Source organism: Scyliorhinus torazame, chromosome 18, assembly GCF_047496885.1.
Source record: "Scyliorhinus torazame isolate Kashiwa2021f chromosome 18, sScyTor2.1, whole genome shotgun sequence".
Classification (NCBI taxonomy): domain Eukaryota; kingdom Metazoa; phylum Chordata; class Chondrichthyes; order Carcharhiniformes; family Scyliorhinidae; genus Scyliorhinus; species Scyliorhinus torazame.
Genome location: NC_092724.1, coordinates 15,011,892 through 15,032,510, shown reverse-complemented (window position 1 = coordinate 15,032,510; position 20,619 = coordinate 15,011,892). Strand labels below are relative to the sequence as shown.

General features: G+C 45.8%; 1 protein-coding gene across 15 annotated transcripts in view; it reads right to left on the bottom strand.

The window, feature by feature from the left end:
* gng7 (guanine nucleotide binding protein (G protein), gamma 7) overlaps window positions 1–19,926 on the bottom strand; it is a 310,055-nt gene extending 290,129 nt beyond the window's left edge. For 10 of the 15 annotated variants that reach the window (XR_011936083.1, XM_072482224.1, XM_072482223.1 and 7 more), the window contains exons 1-2: window positions 19,653–19,807; window positions 18,977–19,034 (exon numbers count right to left, since the gene is read on the bottom strand). The gene's annotated coding sequence lies outside the window, so the exon portion shown is untranslated. Of the gene's footprint in view, window positions 1–18,976; window positions 19,035–19,202; window positions 19,555–19,652; window positions 19,808–19,830 lie in introns of those variants that run through there. The other 5 variants (XR_011936079.1, XR_011936080.1, XM_072482222.1 and 2 more) reach the window with 3 other exon arrangements.
* Between the last annotated feature and the right edge of the window lie 693 nt (window positions 19,927–20,619).

The following is a 20,619-nucleotide window of genomic DNA, read 5'->3' as shown; positions in this document are numbered from 1 at the left end:
GGCAGCCCTGAGAGTCTGGGGGGCAATGGAGGAAGCACGTGGGAGCGGAGGGAGCATCGGTCTGGTCTCCAATCTGTAACAACCATCAGTTTGCCCCCCGGGAAGGATGGACGGGGGTTTCGGAGATGGCAGAAATTGAGAAGATGGGGGATATGTTTCCAGGCTTGAGGGAGCTGGAGGAGAAATTTGGATTGGCGAGGGGAAACAAATTCAGGTACCTGCAGGTGCGGGACTTCCGACGTAGACAGGACTCAACCTTCCCGCTCCTATCACCTAGGGAGATTCAAGATAGGGTAGTTTCCAGAGTGTGGGTGGGAGAAGGGAAGGTCTCAGACATCTATAAGGAGCTCATGGGGTCAGAGGACATGCAGACTGAGGAGCTGAAGCACAAGTGGGAGGAGGGGTTAGGACGAGAGATAGAGGATGGTCTCTGGGCGGAGGCGTTGAGTAGAGTCAACGCATCCACAACATGCGCCAGGCTCAGCCTGATACAGTTTAAGGTTGTTCACCAGGCTCACATGACAGTGGCATAGTTTAGATTAGAGTAAGGGGTTAATAAAATTGGGACCTGTGAAGGAGGAAGCAGGCTTTTTGCACTATGTTTATAGACTTATGTATGGTGTTTATTTTATCGTTGTTGTAAAACCAAAAATACCTCAATAAAATGTTTATTAAAAAAAGGAAATACTTTTATTTACAATTACAAAAAAACAACAGCATCAGTACTCCACCACTGCTCACTGCTCTCTAGCTGGTTCCACACTGGCCAGCTTTGAACCAGTTTACTTACAACCTCAGTGATCCATTTGATGGCAGAGCTGAAAATTTAGATTTAGTCCATAATATCACCGCCACCATCAAACCCATCTCCACATATGGAGATGGGTTTAAGTGGATCGGTGCAGACTCGATGGGCCGAATGGCCTCCTTCTGCACTGAATGTTCTATGTATGCACTCTGCTAATGGGTTCTTCGCCCCCCTCATTGGGGAAGCTCATACTCACTAAGGATTGTGGGATTTCCATTAGTCCCGAGCCAGTAGTAATCAGAAGGTTATAACATTCCTACCCCCCCCACCCCAAAGTCAGAGGAATCCACCGAAGACCCTGGCGAAGGAGGGCGTCGGACTCGTTTTGCTGCAGGCCGGATACACCATTTGCACGAGGCGCTGGATCGGACAGCGTTTGACAAGGAGAACGGGGCTTCTGCGATGAACGGCTTAACGGTTGTACATCCACGGGCCTTGGGACCGAGGACTTCCCCCCCCCTCAGAGGCGTCCCGTGTCTCCATCTCGGAGTTGGAGTCCAAAGCCTCCGTCATCTCGGCAACCCCATCTCCACGCGGTTCTGCAACAACCTGTGCAGGCTTGGAATGCGGCGCCGGAGGAAGATCGTGGGGATGATCCTCCACGGTGTCTGGTCTCTGCGGCTGTAGAAGTGAGCTCCGGGGATGGGGAATCTTTGGAAGAGGCGGCCTTCTGGACCGAATGCTTGCGCTGGAGACCACCCTGGTTAAGAGATCGGGCCCGTTCGGCGGAAGTTAATGCCAGGGACCCACTGGGCACCACCGGCAAAATTTCAAACAAACGCTGGGTCACCATGCGCAAACTGCCGAATCGGCCGATGCTGAGAAAGGCCATGCCTCTGCCCTTCTTAAGTTCAGCATACTTTTGCGCCACTGTCTGGGAAAACCATGCTAAGGCGGGTTCGAAGTCTCCGGCCCATTAGGAGTTCCGCGGGAGCTACCCCAGTCACTGCATGTGGAGTGGTCCCAAAAACAAAAAATGAGCCAGTCCAGTGTCCATAGACCCAGAAGGCAGTTTCTTTAGGCCCCGTTTGAACGCCTGCACTGTGCGCTCCGCCAACCCATTAGAAGCCGGGTGGGTATGGAGCGGTGGGGATATGGCTTATGCCGTTCATCTTCATGCCTCGCAAACTCCTCACTTGAGTGCCATTGTCCGTGACAAGCACCTCGGGAGGCCATGCGTACTGAAAGACAAACGCATCTTCTTGATCGTTGCGCAAGACGTTGTGCCTGCCATCTTATGCCATTTAGATTGGGCAACGATTAATAAAAAGGAACATGGATCCTTGAAAAGAGCCAGCGAAATCCACATGTAAGTGCGCCCAAGGCCACACTGGCCATTCCCAGTGATGTAGGGGCACGGCAGTCGGAAACTTCTGATGCTCCTGGCAAATGGTGCAGCCTTGGGCCACCTTCTCAATGTCGGTGTCAAGGCCTGGCCACCAGACAAGTCCTTTCGCATCAGCTCCCGTCTTTTTTCCGGGACGACCACACGCATCCCCCACAAGAGGATACCGTCTCCAACGCTAAATTCTGACAGCTTGGAGGAAAATGCCCACAACTCGCCTGGGAGCTATCAATGCTACCATCATACAGGATTATGTGCCGAACCTTTGACAGGACTGGATCCATCTAGGTCCACTCATGGATCTGCGATGCCATGACAGGCAAGGATCCATAAAATTTAGGGTTGCAACCACCTCACCGGTCGTGGAGGTCGACATGGGTCCAATCAACAAAGGCAATCAGCTCAGTGCATCAGCCTTCACTATCTGGGTCCCTGGTTTTTGCTCTCAAGCAACAAAGCCCAGCACCGGATCAGTGTGGAAGCAATGGGTGGAATTGGCTTATCCTCTCGGAAAAGTCCAAGCAGAGGCTTATGATCAGTCACAATAGTTAAGTGGCGGCCTTAAATATAACGGTGAAATCGTTTCATCGCAAAGACCACCGCCAAGCCCTCCTTCTCGATCTGCGCGTACTTTTTTTCCACTGCAGTCAATGTGCAGGAGGCGAAAGCTATCGGCTGCTCAGATCCGTTCTCCACCTTGTGGGATAGGATGGCTCCAATACCATATGGGGATGCATCACACGTGATGAGCAAAGGCTTTTCAGGATCGTAGTGGGTTAGTAACCCAGACAACGACAATTGCTGTTTCACCCGCCGGAAAGCTGTTTCTTGCGACTGACCCCCAAACCCAAGTGTGATTCTCCTTCAACAGAAGGTGCAACGGGGCCAGCGTAGTCGCCAGATTGGGGAGGAACTTCCCGTAATAATTTACAAGGCCGAGAAAAGAACGAAGATGCGAAGTGTCATTCGGGGCGGAGGCCTGTTGAATTGCGCGAACCTTCACTGCGACGGGGTGTAAACCTTCGCGGTCCACCCGACAGGTAGACCACCTCCTTCGCCTGAAAGACACACTTTGTACAACGTAAAAGGAAAGCGTCCAAGGACAGCCTCCAAATTTTCCAAATGTTCCTGCTCCGATGTCCCCGTAAATCAAAATGTTGTCTAAGTAAATAACGACACGTGGTAAACCTCTCGAGATGCCCTCCATGATGCGTTGGAAGATAGCGCAGGCAGAGGATATTCCAAAGGGCAACCATGCATATTCATACAGACCCGTGTGTATTAATAGTTACACATGGCCGGGAGGCAGGGTCCAGCTCCAACTGCAGGTAGGCATGACTCATATATAATCTTGCGAACGAGTCTGCTTGCAAGCTTCGCGTGGAGATCTTCTATGCGGGGCTTTGGATATCAGTCGAGCCGGGAAGCCGTATTCACTGTTATGTTTATAAGTCACCACACAAGCAAACTGTGGCACCTGGCTTCATTACCGGTATAATTGCCGCTGCCCAGTCGGCGAAACAAACGCGCCCAATAATACCCAAGTATTCCAAACGAGTGAACTCCGTTTATGCCTTCTCCAGCAAGGCGCAAGGTACCGGGCGCGCCCGTAAAGTAACGCGCATGGCTCCTGGTTCAACCTGGATACGGACTTCGACCCCTTTTATCTTCCCTGGACCGGGCTGAAATACATCTGGGTACCATCCTAGTACCTCTGTCAACCCTCCAGAACCTGTTTGAAGAATGTGCTACCACTGCAGCCGCAAATGGCGCAAACATTCCCGACCCAACAGGCTGGGCCCGTGGCCGTGCACCACGATAAACGGGAAATGCCCCTCCTGGCGTCCATAAGCAACAGAGATCATCATAGTTCCAGCAATGTCCAATGGTTTCCCCCCTACAGGTGGCCAACCTCGCCCATGTATCGGTTTATGTAAGGGCCTGTACACCCTGCTTGATGTGGTCGAATGTCCTCTGGGCAATCACAGAGACCGCTGCTCCAGTATCCAACTCCATCTCAAGTAGGTGACCATTGACCCGTACCGTCACCTTAATGCGGGCCACACGGGGAGCTGTCACAATGCAGCTGCAGGCAGTCGTCCTCCGTCTCCACATCCTCGGGAGCAGTCGCCGCAGGTTCATCCAAATGTTAAGTACGGCCTCTGGGCTGGCCCCAGTTTCTGCCGGAACGACGGCGCCTCTAACGCTCCCAGGACCGGCATCCGCGACAGGGTCGGTGCCCACAAGGTCCAACACTGACATGGCTCCTCACCTATCGGTTCTGGAGAAGGCTCCCTATGGGGGAGGAACATCCGGTGGCCACTGGTGCCAATCCAGACGCCACCCCGCCCAAGGTACGGCAGGGATGCAGGGAAACGCTTTTGGATGAAGGGGTTGTGCCCCAAGGAATGCACCTCCACTCCCTGTAGCTCCTGCACTCCCCGCCCGTTCTGCACTCTCTCGGGACAATGCTATCTGAATGGCCTGTTGGAAAGTCAATGTCGGCTCGGCTAACAACTTTCTCTGGGTGGCCGCGTTATTAATACCGCAAACCAAACGGTCGCGCAGCATTTTGTACAGTCTCACGTTAGTCATAGTACTCTGCAATGCTGCGTAGATTGGATAGAAACTCAGCAAGGGATTCTCCTGGAGTCCTCTCTGCGGTATTAAACAGATAATGCTGGACTATCGTGGACAGGGTTGGGTTAAAATGTTGCCTCACCAAGGTCACAAGTTCATCAAACGTCTTGGTGTCCGTCGCAGCTGGGTACGCAAGGCTTCTATTCACCCCAAAACTTATGCGGGCCACAGGCAGTGAGCAAAATGACCACCCAGCGCTGGTTTTCGGTGATGTTATTCGCCCGGAAATAGTAACGCATCCAGTGCGCCTGCTGGTTCCAACTTTCCAGCACAGCATCAAAGACATCCAAACGTCCGTAAAGAGGCATGGTGCAAAAGAAAAGAATTTCCAACCTGTATCCACAAAAATCGAGAGAGGTGGCTTTAGCAGCACAGACAGCTATCCACTTTAACCCTCGTTGCCAGTTTTGCAAGGGCCACGAAGAATCCAGCAAGAGTTTGTAGAATCAAAGAAATAACTTTATTTACAATTACATATATACAACAGCAGCAGTACTCCACACTCCTCTCTCTAGCTGGTTCCACACTGGCCAGCTCTATTTATGCAGGTGACTCTGCTAATGATTTCTCCGTGCCCCTCATTGGGGAAGCTCATTCTTGCACCCGACCCCCTTACCTCAAAAATATTGTTTATTAGTAGGAATAAAAGTTCTGCATTAAAAATTTAATTTAAATGAAAGAGGATGCCACAGATTGCGAAAAGTGTAGAGCAATGAGAATGTACTGTATATGCGGAATACATAATCTATAATATAGCTTATATGTAACTGTTCCTGCAGCTAAATTATTTTATGTGCAATTTACACAATAATTACTACAATACAGTGGGCTAGATTAAATTATTTGATAATAAATGTTGAAATAGTCATGTAGATGTACAAATTTGTTATTAGAAATTAGCTACAGAATTAGGAATACAATGTGAAATTATGAAAACCTGCAGTGTAGATACATGAAAATCTATATGCATGTCAGCATATGTTTGTCAGTAGATCTAGATCTTTCATTCCCACTGCTGAAGCCCGTTTGATTACCTAAGCAGTTTCAGTTTTTTGGCATATCCCCAGATTTTGCCACTCGGTGACTACCTATTTTGCCCAATAGTTGCAATGGCCCAACTCCTTTATTGACCAAGGAGCAACATTGACAACATGCATAATTACTGGTATAAAATCTCAAAGCAGGAATTTTAAAAAAGAAGATTTAAACTTAGTTGTTTTACCCAGTAAAAATTACTTCATCACTTGGAACACAGAATAAGAGTCGGTTGTAGGTCGATTAAACAAAAACAAGATATCTTATTGACAGACGTAGATCTTGCAGCATTATTAGAATGGGGAATTGCCCGCTCTTTCACAACACCAAAACAGTTGACTGATCTTTTATCTAACCTACTATTTTAGATCTTATTAATGCAGTTGCATTTGCTGACACTTCAAAATAATGAATCGTAAATGGGATGGACAAAAATAAGGCAAGCTGTTCCATATAGGAAATAAAATTGGGGATTCAACAGTGACTGCAAGAATAGAAAAGAGCAATTAGGATTCGGAGTACAAGAGAACAACTTTAAGCGAACAAGTTGCTTCAATTTCCTGTTCAGCAGTCCAACATTCACACCTTGCCTTCAGATTGAGAATTAATATAAATTTCTTGTGCAAACAATCCTACTGTCAAGAAAAACATAGGTGAATCATCAAAATGTGGAGCAGAGAAAATAGTTCAAGAATATACTTAACTACTGCTTTAAAAAATGTCAAATCTTCAACAAGAAGCTATTTCTTCCAACAGATGGTGCTGTCACACCAGATTGGATTTGTTTGTTTATTGTCACGTATACCGAAGTACAGTGAAAAGTATTTTTCTGCGAGCAGCTCAAACAGATCATTTAGTACAAGAAAAGAAAATGAAAAGAAAATACATAAAAGGACATAAACGGGCAACAATGTAAATACATAGTCACCGGCATCGGGTGAAGCATACAGGAGTGTAGTATTAATCAGGTTAGCCCATAAGAGGGTCGTTTAGGAGTCTGGTAACAGCAGGGAAGAAGCTGTTTTTTTAATCTGTTAGTGCGTTTTCTCAGACTTTTGTATCTCCTGCCCAATGGAAGAAGTTGAAGAGTGAGTAAGCTGGGCGGGAGGGGTCTTTGATTATGCTGCCTGCTTTCCCCAGGCAGCAGGAGGTGTAGATAGAGTCAATGGATGGGAGACAGGTTTGTGAGACGGACTGGGCTGTGTTCACGACTCCGAAGTTTCTTGCGATCTTGGGGCAAGCAGTTGCCATACCAGGCTGTGATGCAGCCAGATAGGATGCTTTCTATGGTGCATCTGTAAAAGTTGGTAAGAGTCAGTGTGGACATGCCAAATTTACTTAAGTTTCCTGAGCAAGTATAGGCACTGTTCTGCTTTCTTGGTGGTAGCGTCGACGTGGGTGGATCAGGACAGATTTTGTGTTGTGCACTCCCTAGGAATTTGAAGCTATTAACCATCTCCAACCTCGTCTCCGTTGATGCAGACAAGGGTGTGTACAGTACTTTGCTTCCCTAAGTCAATGACCAGCTCTTTAGTTTTGCTGGCATTGAGGGATAGATTGTTGTCGTTACACCACTCCATTAGGTTCTCTATCGCCCTTCTGTATTCTGACACGTCGTTATTCGAGATCCGACCCACTATGGTCGTGTGGTCAGCAAGTTTGTAGATGGAGTTGGAACCATATTTTGCCACGCAGTCGTGTGTACAGGGAGTATAGTAGGGGGCTAAGTACGCAACCTTGCGGGGCCCCGGTATTGAAGGCGGAGCTGGAGTCAATAAATAAAAGCCTGATTTTGGAGTCCTTGTTGCAGAGATGCTCTAGGGATGAGTGTAGGGCCAGGGAGATGCCGCCTGCTGTGGACCAGTTGTGGCGGTACGCGAATTGCATTGATCTAGGCATTCTGGGAGTATGGAGTTGATGCGCTTCATGATCAAGCTCTCAAAGCACTTCATTACGATTGATGCGAGGGCCACCGGACGGTAGTCAGAGGCACAGGCTTTATTCTAGACTGCATTGTTCATGTATCCCAATCACAGGAGAAACCCAACTTTTTAAACAAAGAAAAAGGTGAAATAAAGGAAGCGTGATCCCATTGGTACAAACATGAATTTTAGTATGACTTTCAGCTCCACATTATGAGATGCAGTACTTGGTTTCCACCACTAGAGGGAGATACTGATATATCGATATACAGGTCAAAACAGAAATAAAATTATGATGTATCAACAGGATTAATACAATAAACAGAAATCTGAATAGGGCGTTCATTCAGTAGTTCTTAAAGGAAAGCAAGGCTATTTTAATGAGAAAACCCTTTGCAGCTTTTTGGTGGTCAGTTGTTAGAAATAAGGGCAGCACTGTGACAGTGGTTAGCATTGCTGCCCCACAGCGCCAGGGACCTGGGTTCAGTTCCAACCTTGGATGACTGTCTGTGTGGGGTTTGCACATTCGCCATGTCTGCATGGCTTTCTGCGGATGCTCCAGTTTCCTCCGACAGTCCAAATATGTGCAGGTTAGGTGGATTGTCCATGCTAAATTGTCCCTTAGAAGGTTAGGTAGGATTATGGGGTTACAGGGATGGGTCGGGGAAGTGAGCCTAGGCGAGGTGCTCTTTCAGAGGGTGGGTGTAGACTCGATGGGCCAAATGGCCTCCTTTAGCACTCTATGTATTCTAAATGCTGCACCACCTGAATTTTATTTCCATCTCTTTACATGGTTGCTCAAGTACCAAAAGATGCAGTTTTTACATAAATGCTTTGTAGTTGAAGATCATTTCATACTTTGGTAAGCAGAGGGGCCGATCTGAAATCCATTCTGGATCTCAGTCTCCTTGGTGTACACTTTGTTTCCACCTCACCCCTTTAGAAATTTTATTTTTAAAGAATGGGCACTCATTCCATCCAAGATATTGCAGGAGTACTGCTATATTTCTCAGGTCAAGATAGTATTAGTTAGATGTGATAACATCTCGTGAGCCCCTCCACCATAACATATTAAAACCATTAAAACCACACACAAGACACATCTAATTTTAAAAATCATATTCACGAAGTTTGCTCATCAACTAATTATAGCCTAGCAACATACCACTATCTCAAATACCAGTTGTATCAGTAATTTATTGGGCATGACAAGTTTTCTATCATCAGCATCCGTCCATCAGCAAAAGATGGACATGCAGGAAAACCAATCCATTTTAGATGAAGTGACTTCACCTGGCATTGCTTTGATGATCGCTGAAGAAGTCATTCCTCAGGTACATTCTGGCACAAAGGCAGGCCATGAAGCTTCCAAGCTGTTTTCAGCATTGGCATCTGCTGCCAAGCTGTTATAGCCAGACATGGTGGTGATGCATGATAGCCCACAGGAGGTGTTGACATTTTCCTGCCATCGGGCAGTGACTCCAAGGTGTGATAATTGCTCGTAACTGCCTTCCTGTCAAGCATCCTTGAAGCAGAGCATTGGGTGTCCAGTTATTCATCTCACTCCAGATCCACCCCATCCAGAAAATCCTTGGGAATTGGGCTGTCTTTCATACTGCAGATGTGCCAAGTCAACAAAGCCACCTCTGTTTGAGTGCTAAAAATCTTGAAGAGCTCTGCCTATTAGAGGACTGCTGCATTTGTGGTGTGGCCTCAACAGGAAATACCATAATGCACCACATATAGCAAAGATGAACATTTTGAACATGTTTTCTTGTAGTTGTAAATCATCCACCTTCACAGCCATGCAACAAGATACTGATAACACGTGTCTTCGGAACCATCACTTTCATGTGCTTTTTGAGAGATTCAAAGATCCCTTTGTATCAAGTTCTGCATCAATGGATGGATTGGCATCCATTGGACTAGAGATAGCAGAATTTGCTAACCATTTCCAATGGGGTGTTTTGTGTGATCAGAGGTGGAGATGCAATGCCTATGGTTTTCTTGATGCGAATGGTCATGGAGAATCAGGGACAGGTACGGGTGAGATTCCCAAATCCGTTGCTTAGTTTCTATATGGGTGACTCAGTGTAAAGGAATTCTATGGTCAGGGTACAAGGTGCTTGTCTCCCCTTTCAGTCTTGATAGATTATAGAGCTTGTTGTCTGACCGACTGCAAGTTCCTTCCATAGGCAGGAAGGTAAACAACATGGAGAAAAAAAAGCCAAACCGAGAGGGCTGGGACACAGCCCTATTTCACTCCATTCTTCACTGAAACTATTGGAAGTGGGGCCATGAAACTACAGTGTAATGTATGCGGTCATGGAAAGACGAGACCAGAGTAGCTTTGAAGGACAACCAATTTTCTCCAAAACCTGCAGAACCCTGTTCTGGTGTTGATCTTAGTGAGACTTCTCAAAATAAGGTGCTTCTTGTAACTGGCATATGAAGAAGATCCATGTCCTCAGTACATCTGCTGACACCAAATCTGCAGAGTGATTACAGGCAAACAGCTGCCTTGTGACACTGAATGAGATGCAATCTCCTCCGTCACCTTGTTTTTTTGTATAGTGTGATGATTTTTGCATCACGCATCTGCTGTGGAATGGATCCTACTTTCCAGCAGAGAAGCTGGTGGTCATAAAAGGTGTGGCAACACATGAAACTTTCCATGTTTGAGCAGTTCAGTTGGAATTCCATCCTCACCAGATGTACTTCTGCTTGCCAAGTGATCTATGGCCTTTACAAGCTCACGTTAGGATGGTTATTCACTGAAGTCATGTATGAAGGAAACTGTAAGAGAGCGTCAAGCGCAGATTGGGAGATGTCCAAATCACATGTGTACAACTGAGCAGGATCCATTTATTTCAAAGTTTTTCTTCATTTATAAATTATGTATCCAACCAGAATAGAGATAAATGGACTAATAGGGGAAATGATAACCAGACCGTGACAGAGTAGAAATCAAGAGTAAATCAGCAGATAAGTGTAGAAGTTACGAAAATAATAAAAGGACGAAAATAATAAAAGGACAAAACTAATGCATGTAGCATTTGAAACAAAACAGATGAACTAATAGTGCAAGTAGAAATAAATAAGTACAATTTGATAGCCATTACAGAGACATGGCTAAAGGATGACAGATTGGCACCTGAATGTATATATTTTTGGGTAATATTTTCATTACAATTTTAATACAAAACATACAAACAGTAAGAACCCCCTCCCCCTTACAACAGTAAAGCTTAAGTTACCACGTTCTCCCCCACCCACCCCATCTCTCCCCCCCCCCCCCCCTTCCAAACAACTCTTTAAAGTACATTATAAACGGCCACCATATAAAATCATTCCATTGACCCTCTCAGGGTAATCTTAACTTTAGAAGTGTAAAAACTCCATCATGTCACCCAGCCACGCTGAGGCGCTTGGCGGTGTAGTCGACTTCTAGCCCAGGAGGATCCATCTCCTTACCACCAGTGAGACAAAGGCCAGGACATCTGCCCCGAGTTCCAGCACAACCAAAACCCCAAAAATCTCCAACGGGCAAGGCTCCAACCCAAAGTTCCGGATTGCCATTATAGTCTCAAAAAAGGACCTCCCGAAGTCTGCCAGCTTTGAGCACGAGTAGGACTACCAGCAGTCCACCAGCTTTGAGCACAACCAAAACATATGCACATGATGGACCAGGCCCCCCCCCCCCCCCCCCCAATCACATCTTGGCACAAAGGAAGATTGTTGTGGTGGTTGGATGTCAATCATCTCAGCTCCAGGACTGCAGGAGTTCCTTAGGATAATGTCCTAGGCCAAACCATCTTCAGCTGCTTCATCAATGACCTCCCTTCCATCATAAGATCAGAAGTCAAAATGTTTGCGGATAACTGCGCAATGTTCAGCACCATTTGTGACGCCTCAGATAATGAAGCAGTCCATGTCCAAATGCATGAAGACCTGGACAATACCCAAGCTTGGGCTGACAAGTGGCAAGTTACAAGTGTGAGGCATCTCCTACAAGAGAGGACTGTCCCTTCACATCCAATGGCATTACCATCGTTGAATCCCCCACAATCAACGTCCTGGGAGTTAGAAACCGAACTGGACTAGCCAGATTAACACTGTGGCTAACAGGGAAGGTCAAAGGCCGCGCACGCACGCACGCACGCACGCACGCACGCACGCACGCACGCACGCACGCACGCACGCACGCACGCACGCACGCACGCACGCACGCACGCACGCACGCACGCACGCACGCACACCTGTCCAACAAGGCACAAGTCAGGATTGTAGTGGAAAATTCACCACTTGCCTGGATGAGTGTAGTTCCAACAACACTCCAAGCTCGACACCATTCAGGACAAAGCAGCCCACTTGATTGCTCCCCCTTCCACAAACATTCAAACCCTCCACCACCGATGAACAGTGGCAGTCATGTGTACCATCAACAAGATGCACTGCAGTAACTCACCAAAGTTCCTTAGACAGCACTTCCAAACCCACTACCATCTAGAAGGACAAGAGCAGCAGATGCCTGAGAAACCCAACACCTGGAGGTGCCCCACCAAGTCACTCACCACCCTAACTTGGAAATATATCGCCGTTCCTTCGCTGTCACAACATCCTGGAATGATGGGGTGGTGTCAGTGGTCTATGGGAGGATTTTGGGGGGAGGATGGGGTGTACATGGAGGGGATCAAAGCCAAGTGGAAAGTAGAGATGGGGGAGGCTATGGAAGATGGCTTTGGTGTGAGGTGCTCAGGAGGGTGAACGCTTCAACCTCATGTGCGAGGTTGGGGCTGATATAGCAGAAAGTTGTGTGTAGGGCACATCTCATGAGGGTAAGGATGGGCAGACTCTGAGGGAGTGGAGGACTTTTGTGAGCATTGTGGGAGGAGCCCCACAAAACTTGTACATATGTTTTGGTCCTGTCCAAAGCTTGAGAAGTATTGGAACGAGGTTTGCAGTGTCATCTTGGGAGCAGTACTCATGAAATTGGAACCTGGACACCGAGATGAGTGTCAGACCGGGCCAAGCTGCAGGAAGATGCAGGGGCAGACGTTTTAGCCTTCGCCTCGCTGATTGCCCGGAGGCGGGACCTGTTGAGGTGGAGATCAGCTTCTCCGCCCTTTGCCTCAGCTTGTTGGGGGGATCTACCTGAATTTCTGACTCTCGGGAACGTGAAGTTTGAGCTGAGGAGGACGAAGGAAGGGTTCTACAATTCATGGGGATTGTTTATTATGCACTTTCGAGAATTGGTTGCGATCGAACATTTTGGGGAATTACACAGCAAGCAACTCCCCTCAGACTCTCCAAAGCCTGTCCACTATCTAGGCACAAGTCAGGGTGTGATGGAATACTCTCCACTGGAGTACATAACAATACTCAAGAAGTTTGACACGATCCAGGACAAAGCAACCCACTTGATTGGCACCCCATCCATCACCTTAAACATTCCCTCCCTCTACCACTAACACAGTGCCAGCAGTGTGTACCATTGACAAAAAGGGGCAGCACGGTAGCATTGTGGATAGCACAATTGCTTCACAGCTCCAGGGTCCCAGGTTCGATTCCGGCTTGGGTCACTGTCTGTGCGGAGTCTGCACATCCTCCCAGTGTGTGCGTGGGTTTCCTCCGGGTGCTCCGGTTTCCTCCTACAGTCCAAAGATGTGCGGGTTAGGTGGATTGGCCATGATAAATTGCCCTTAGTGTTGGGTGGGGTTACTGGGTTATGGGGATACGGTGTAGGCGTTGACCTTGGGTAGGGTGCTCTTTCCAAGAGCCGGTGCAGACTCGATGGGCCGAATGGCCTCCTTCTGCACTGTAAATTCTATTCTATTCTAAAATGCACTGCAGCAGCTCACCAAGTCTCTTTTACAGTACCTTCCAAAGCTGTTACCTCTTAACTCCATTAATAGTATATGGTGAAGGAGTAAATCTGAACTTGCATTTTACTTTAAGTAAATTTATTCTGTCACCCGATAGCCTCTTTCTGTTCATCACACCAAACTGTTCCGGTTGTATCCATTTATAGTCCAGTCAATGCTCATCACTGGTCTTTAATATTGTTGTAACAATGTAGCTGTTAAAGGACACAGTTGCTAATACACTGACAACTCTAAAAGAACAAGAACAGTAAATGCACGAGGCCGCCACCTGCAAGTTACCCTCCTTGTCACAGACTACCCGGCATCCTGACTTTGAACAATGTATCGCTGGCAGTTCACTACCACTGGTTAAAAAACCTGGAAAATTCTCCCTAACAGCACTGTGGATGTTCCTACAGCATATGGACTGTAATGGTTCACTGCAGCGCCCCACCACCTTCTTGGGCAATTTTGGGTGGGCAATAAAATGCTGACCTAGCCAAGGATTCTCACATCTCATGAACAAATTTTTAAAAATTAAGCCACAGTAGAGGGCACCACTTCTGACACAACATTCAGGCTTGGGGTGTGCAGCGGCAGGTGTGCAGAGCTTTACTGCAGCAGATTACCAATCCTTCTTAGGGAGCACCTCCCACCTCTACGAGCTGAAAGGACAAGGGCTGCAGGCGTACAGAAACACCACCATGCCCAATTCACACACCATCCTGTACTGTAAATATATTACCGCTATTTCATCATCACTGTGGGAGCACTCACCACATGGACTGTAGCGATTCAAGTCAGTTCATCACCATCTTAATTAAAAACGGGCAATAAGCACTGGTCTTGTCAGTGAAACCAATATCTTGCAATCAAATGATTAAAAAAAAGAGACGGCAGGTGCCACAAGCTGGTCAAAGAGGTAGGTTTTAGGGAACATTTTAAAAAGGAGTAAAATGAGGTCAGTCAGTTACAGATGAGGCCCTGCACCATCAAAACGACACTAATCCCATAGCCTTGAATGTTATGACATTTCAAGTGCTCATCCATGTATTTGTTTTAAAAAGATGGTGAGGTTTCCCACCTCTACTCCCGTACCAGGCAGTGCATTCCAGACTTCCACCACCCTCTGGGTTAAAAAGCTTTTCCTTGGGTGGCACGGTGGCACAGTGGCTAACACTGCTGCCTTACAGTGCTGACGATCTGGGTTCGATCCCGGTCCTGGTTCACTGTCAGTGTGGAGTTTGCACATTCTCCCTGTGCCTGCATGGGTCTCACCCCCACAACCCAAAGAAATGTGCAGCGTAGGTGAATTGGTCACACTAAATTGCCCCTTAATTGGAAAAAAAAAAGAATTGGGTACTCTTAAATTTATTTTTTTTAAAAGCTTTTCCTCAAATCCCCTCTAAACCAACTACCCCCACCTTAAGATTTATGTCCTCACCTTATTGGGACTTCAATTTAGAGTACAGCTGCTTCCTAACCACCCTTTCCATACCCATCAATCTTGTGCATCTCAAATCAGGTCCCCCCTCAATCTTCTCTGGTCAAAAGAAAACAAGCAGCGCACATCCAGTCTCTCTTCATAACGGAAATGCTCCTTGTGAATCTCCTTTGCAACCTCTCCAGTGCAATCACATCCTTCCTACAGTAAGGCGGCCAGAACTGCACACAGTACTCCAGCTGCGGCCTAACCAAGGTTTTGTACAGCTCCAACATAACCTCCCTACTTTTATAAATCTATGACATAACTGATAACAGCAATTGTCTTGTATGCCTTAACTACCCAATTAACCCGTCCTGCTGCCTTCAGGGATCTGTGGACAAGCACCTCAAGATCCCTCTGTTCTTCAGATTCCTAAGGTCCTGCCATTCATGGAATTCATTAAACCTGGGGTCTCTCGACAAGACTAGAAACAGACAGTTTCACTCCACAATAAGGTTGGAGACTCTTAGCCAAGCCGGTGTGATAAGAAAGAAGAAATAACCAAGTTGTCTGCTGCCCACTCACCTGCCCTTAAGAGTTTGCGGTCAGTATGATTCATTGCCATATGAAACATTTACTCCTAATTTATATGGCCTTGATCCAGAGTCATCATGGCTGTTGCCTATATGCTGTGAAGTTTGGTCAATACTTTAAGCATCAGACTCAGTCGGATTTAGGCTTTTTCTTCCCTTACGAGGCAACATCTAATATTCTCACTCAGGAACTACTGAAATTCATCTACATACAAGAATTTTACACTCAAATAATGTAATAATAATAATCTTTAAGTAGGCTTACATCAACACTACAATGAAGTTACTGTGAAAAGCCCCTAGTCGCCACACTCCGGCGCCTGTTCGGGTACACAGAGGGAGAATTCAGAATGTCCAATTCACCTAACAGCACGTCTTTCGGAACTGTAAGACTGGAATTGAAAGACAGTCTGCACTGGCTACCTACTTTAATTGCACAAAGGCAAAATAAAACAGAAAGACATCAAACTACTTCATCCCAAGTCAATTCACAATTTAAAAATATTGCACTTTTACCACTACATGAAAGGACAGAGGGGAATAAATGTAATTTGCAATTCCTGCTGGGAAAGTGTACATGGGCATCATTTGAGAACAGAATGAGCAATTCAGATAATGATTTTACCCATAGCTGAATAGTATACGGATGGAACGCGGATGGAAATGGCTAGCACGAGGGGACATAGCCTTAAACTGAGGGGTAATAGATATAGGACAGAGGTCAGAGGTAGGTTCTTTACGCAAAGAGTGGTGAGGCCGTGAAATGCCCTACCTGCAACAGTAGTGAACTCGCCAACATTGAGGGCATTTAAAAGTTTATTGGATAAGCATATGGATGATAATGGCATAGTGCAGGTTAGATGGCTTTTGTTTTTTGACTTCCCATGTCAGTGCAACATCGTGGGCCGAAGGGCCTGTACTGCGCTGAATCGTTCTATGTTCTATACCAACATTCAGTCTAAATTCACAAGAAAAGTCACTAAGTCAGGGCACTCAATGATGGAAATATTTTTATATGACTAGTTTTCCCTTGGCTAGTGCCTTTAAAGCTAATCACAATAGAGCTTTTGAAAGAAACTTTAGCTATAATGGTATAAAATTCAGCTTAATATAAATATTTTAAATTTAGCAGTCCATAAAGCTGAACAAGGAGCCAAGCTTTCAGCAATATTAGTGACAGAAACGTATTTTTGAACACTGATATGAAATACACTGCAGATGCTGGAAATCTGGAATAAAAACAGAAAATGCTGGAAATATGCTGAAAGACTGGCAGCACCTTTGGAGAGAGTTAATGTTTCAAGTCTGTGACCTTTCATTCATCGCGACAATTCTAGAAGAAAAGGTCAACAACCCAAAACATTAATTGTTTCTCTCCTCAGATGCCGCCAGACCCGTGTACTTCCAACATTTTCTGTTTATATTATTTACTTTTGAATGTCATAGCTATTTTTAAAAAAAATTATATATATATATAAATAAATAAAAAAGAGCACAGCTGAACAAATTGAGAGAATCAGTTGCAGAATCAGAGAATACTCTAACTATGCTTCAAAACTCAGAAGAAACGGACACATGGTGTTTTTCACAGCAAGTCATAATGTTGTACAACAGGTCTAAGCGATGTAATTGACAACATATCAGGTACACTGATTTACCATGATTAAAATGCATAATTGGATTTTAAGCAAGTTCTGCTGTAGGCACTACTTTGTTAATTTTTTAAAAAATGATTTAACAAATAAAAATCAAACATTGTAATGCTCTATAGCCTATATAAAATATGCTCTATAAAATAATTTCAGTTGCTTCAAGCATTTAACAAGAAAGGTAATTTTGTTTGTTATTTTGAACTTGCAATCAAAGCTGATCCTGATGTTAAGACCAGTGAAGATAATCTCAAAAAGGCATGGAGTAGGTACTCATGCTCTAGAGCTGGAAAGTTGTCGGCAATGGCTAGGGAGCTGGCGGGGTTTATGCAGCTTATGGGTGGAGTGGATCCATGGCACTTTGAGACCCCTGGAGCAAGGGAATTCTTTTTCTCACATGTTCATAAGGGCTATTCTATGTTAATTTTTTTTGTTATGGACAAGACATTGATGACGAATGGCTGGGGCAGAATACTCGATGAATGTGATGTCTGATCATGCACCACACGGGGCGAATCGGCAGGCAGAGAGGTCGTCACGTCAAAGGCCCCAGTTCAAGTCACTTCAATTGAGAAATTAGATCTGCTACACTCTAGTAAAAGACATCAATGTCTAGCTAGCATATTAATGCTGATGGCAACAAAAGGGCGACACATGGCACCATGGTTAGCATTGCTGCCTACAGCGCTAAGGACCCGGGTTCGAATTCTGGCCCTGGGTCACAGTCCATGTGGAGTTTGCACATTCTCCCCATGTCTGCGTGGGTTTCACCCCCAAAGATGTGCAGGTTAGGTGGATTGGCCATGCTAAATTGCCCCTTAATTGGAAAAAAATAATTGAGTACTCTAAATTTTTTTTTTTTTTTTTTTTAAATTTTAAATGCTAATGACAACAGGCCCACGACAAGCACATTCATACTGTCCAGTACACAGGAAAATGTGTCTTTAATGTAGAATGTTCAGACCAGGGAGCAAATTAAAGGCTGAAGTTTGATGTTGAATATTATCGAGCAAACAGTTACATGGACCTCTTGTGGTTTCCAAAAAGCATTTGAGCTCCAAGATTAGCTTAGTCATAATTTTATATATCTGTTTATCCTCAGTCATCAAGGTAGACTCCAGTCTCATTAGTACCTAACCCAAATTATTGTTGTTCCAATGTTGGCAAGTTTTCCATCACACACAATGGCTACACCCATGCCCAACAAAGATTCACACACTGCAATCCAGAACAGGAAAGTGGTTGATTATTCCTTCTCCTAGCGCCCACATCACTTGAGGCTAATAACCGAATCCAACTAAGAAGCTAATTCAGTACAGATCAAGAATTAAACCTGTTTTACTGCTACTCTAGGAAGCACATTTGGACATCATACTTACTACATTGAGAAGGTGCTACATAAATGGAAGTCATTGATGATCATCCAAGGGAACTCTGCAGCTTTACAATTTTTTGTTAAATTACAGTGCTCAGTTTTCCCAGTCTCAGTGGAAAGCCCCTGGATGTTCACAGAAGTTCATTATACTCTTCCATCGTTTCAATCTGGCAAATTATCAGAAAGTAATTTGCTGCAGATGACAGAGGAAACTCCTTACTGATTGCACACAAGATAACATCTGCGGTGGGTCAAGTTCATAACACATTTAGTGACGTGTCCCTTAAAAGCACAATATATTGAAATGTCAGTGATTTACCTTTTTTTGAATTAAGCAAGCATCATGCAGACAGGATACAGTCAGTGGGAACCTGCAACTGAATCACACAATTACGCAGGTTAGAGTTACAACTCAACTTAATTTATAGGCTTAATTTCAACCAACACCAAGTTTCTACTCCTGTCAGCAGCTCCTAGCTGCAGTCAAGTTCCCAATACATTATATTTTTTAAAAATAAAATACACACACAGTTCAATCTTCTTACCGCGCTATCTGATTAACACCTAGCTTTAACGCCACTATTAATAATACATGGTTGAAGCATGTTTCGTGCGTGCCTCCCTCTGCTTTGCAGTGCACTTTGATGATAAGCGCCAATTGAAGTGTTTTGAGATATTACAGCTAAATTAATGTAGGACCTTGCAGAAACGCATCAAATAACACTTTCTTAAAAAAAAACATTAAGGCAGCCCTGCGGATTTCTTCCTAGCTCGGCCCCGTCTCTGCCTTCACACAAGTGCACTGAAGTCGGATCGGGGGGAAAGCAGCGCCTGGGCTATGACAAGTCACGAAATTGCGACGACCCCAGCAGCCATTATAAACCACCAACCCCCTCCCCACTCTGTAAATGGCGCCTCTCTCCTTCGCCCACCACCCGCCATTTCACACCTCATTTCTCACAAGAGGGGAATAATCCAATTGAAAAATAACTAACCCCCCAGGGTGTCCTTCGTGCCACACCCCCCTCCTCCGTCTCGGTCAATGGCCACCTTTTTTTTTTCTCCCTGTCACTGAAACCTCGCTTCACAGCAGCTCTTCGCGCCCGATAACGGCCCCCAGCGATTTCCCCTCTTCGCGCCTCGCCAACCGCCACTTCCCCCGCGTGCACTTACCCCTTGGGTTTAAAGGCCCGCACGAGACCCAACCAAGAGTCAAAATCAGCCAATCTTCCAACGCCCTCCCGCCCTGATGGACGTGCGGGCCCGCCAATCGCAAACCGCGCGGTGGCCAATCGCCGGGCGGCCGGAAGGCGGGGCTCAGGGTTCGGCTGAGTCATAGGCCGTGACGTCACGGGCTAACCGACCCCAGAGATTCCCCCCCACCCCCCTCTGCCGATTGATTGACACGGGCGTTAGCCAATCCAGGTTCGGGCCGTGCGGTTGCCTGTGTGACGAAGGGACAAATCAAAGCAGGGGTGAGGCGGGACTTCAATTATTTCTCTGGCGCATGCGTTCGGAGCCTTCAAGCAGATTTCTTCATGATTATGATAACATTGTAAGGGCTACACAACTTGGAGGGAATGTGTGTTTCTGCTTTCCCCAATAGACATCAGAGAGATTTGTTATATTTCGAGGAGTAAAAGATTGGAGACAAGAACATAATAAACTTGCAGGATGAGAACAGCCACTACAAAATATCAAGTAAAATTCAGAAGTTGAGAATAACAGCAAAATATAGCAGATGCTGGAATTCTGAAATAAAAACAGAACATGCTGGTAAATCTCAGCAGATCGGGTAGCATAGCAGAAACAGAGTTAACATTTCAAGTTCTTCAGAGCTAAAGAGAGGCAGAAATGTGCTATTCTGTTTCATGCTGTTTATTTTATGCTGTTTAACAAAGGGGGAGCAAAGTAGGAGAGATTTCACAAAGATGTCATGGGCACAAGACAAAGGGGGGGTTA